The following is a 2,251-nucleotide window of genomic DNA, read 5'->3' as shown; positions in this document are numbered from 1 at the left end:
TGTTAATTAGTTGAATTATTATCAATAGGATTAACTTTTATAAAGATCTCTAACTCGCCTAATTAGTATGCCTAAATGTGTAAAATTCAATGCTGAATATTTCCAAACTCTTATGGAACAACTCCATGCCTACGCGATGACAAACATAATCTATTGTTATACCTCACAACTGAAATGCAGTTTTCTATTGAACGAAAACGTATCACGTGACGCGCCTCAGAACTGCATTACTCCTTAGGGCGAAGAAAACACACTAACTCCCTAGGGAAACAAAAGCTTGAACCTTGCACTTGCACGTGATCAGGACATGCTTCTTGAAAGCGCGGTTAATTTCTGAGTGCGTCCATCGCAATTTTCAACGAAATTCGGAAATGTGAGCAATTTTCATTTTTTTTCAATTAATGGCCAGCGACAAAACGCTTCCAAGTGCGAAGTGAGGAAGATACGAGACAAAAGTTGAAAGTAATTATTAAAGGTAATACACCTTCTTTTTTTTCCCAAAAGCGAACGTAATGGAACTCCATCGCTCGATAGAGGTCGATTGGGTTCGGTAATCGAACGTAATCGAACTCACCCAACATTTTTGCTAATCGAACACAATCGAACGTTCGAAAATTGAAGACTTCAACAATCGAACATAAAACCAGTTTCATGTGGTTTGAATCAAAGCGTTGCGGTCAAATAAGTTGTATGTTGGTTTCAATTTCAAACAAGAGGTCGGACAGGCCAGATAGTCCAGGAGCAAGTGGATTCCCTTGGAAATTTCAGGCCAGGGACCTTCAAAAACAAGAAAAATTTTGGTGGCATTTGTAACGTGCACCGTGTCGTTTTATGGAGATTTTTTAAAATGGCGTATTGTTCCCAGCATGGAAACGAGGCTCTGTCATTAAAATATCCATAACTTCGCATCCTTTTAAACCAAATAACACGAAAATAAGATAGATTATGCACCTCAAAGAGATATTTGATATTATATCATGTAAGCTATCGCGGCGCGTCACTACAAATAAATTGCATAACAGTTGCAAGGGTTAGGTTCGCTTGTGTGTCAAATGATGTCATATTATTTTGTATGATTGGCAAAGCTTACGTGGAAACGAGGCTATCAAACAGCGGACGTAAAGGTAAAGGTAAAGTTTGCTTACGAAACAGTGGCCCAACACGCCGGGGCTTATCCCCGGTTTCCGTAGCATTAAGCAACTAGGAGTATTTCTACTTTCCCCTAGTTGGGATTATTATTGCTTATATAGCGCTATTTACAATTACAAGATGCTAGTCCATCGAAGGGCTACCCCCAGTATTAATTTCGCCGGTACCCATTTATACACCTGGGTGGAGAGAGGTACCGTGAGAGTAAAGTGTCTTTCCCAAGAACACAACAAAACGTCCCAGGGAAGGGCCCGAGCCCGGACCACTCGATCCAGAGTCAAGCGCACTACCCATGAGGCCACCGCGCCTCCCAAGAGGTCCGGAGCGGTGAGTAGGAGTGGGATTTGTCTCATATGGTTAGGGTCCGACATATCTCTCCCTCAATGCCGTACCGGGGGGAAGGTCGGTATCAGAAAGCAGCGAAGGGCCAACTGCGTCCAAACGCGATCGCACGCGCCGAAATCCCGGACGTAAAACCCGGCGTGAAACTAACCATTATGAAAGCTATGGTAAATGAAACTTTATCGACGGCAGTTTAATGTAACTCTTCTCTGACCAAGGCCCGTTTACACGGACGATTTTTGCGGCGATTTAAGCGGCGATTTCTGCGGCGATTTTTGTGGCGATTCCAAATTGCAAGTGTAAAATAGCGGCGATTTCATTGCGATTTCGTGGCGATTTGTCGCCACAAAATCGCCGAGATTTCGAACATGCTCGAATTTTGAGGCGATTTACTGGCGGTTTGTTCAGTTTGAGAGTAACAAAAACCTACTTTGGTGTATCCCCGAGGGTAGTTTGTCACAAACATGGCGTATTTGCTTGTAACACGACCTAAAAAAAGTCGCCAAAAAAAAGGAGTAAACTCCAAAGGAAGCAAGAAAACTTGGTCGCCTTCTGAAGAAGAATATTTAATAAGCCGTTGGGCACAGGCAGACTGCCTCTTTAATACATGTTCGGCGGACTACAAGCGGCAGGAGAAGAAAATCGCTGCAAGAGAAGACATTCAGCGAGCACTTAACGACCAGTTTGGTAGCACGTTTACCGGTAAGCACTGTTCTGTTTGATAAACATTAATGAAAATAATTTCAGGGAAAGCCAAAGG

This window comes from Montipora capricornis, chromosome 11 (assembly GCF_036669925.1).
Source record: "Montipora capricornis isolate CH-2021 chromosome 11, ASM3666992v2, whole genome shotgun sequence".
NCBI lineage: Eukaryota > Metazoa > Cnidaria > Anthozoa > Scleractinia > Acroporidae > Montipora > Montipora capricornis.
The sequence above is the reverse complement of the archived record's forward strand: the minus strand, read 5'-3'. Positions refer to the sequence as shown.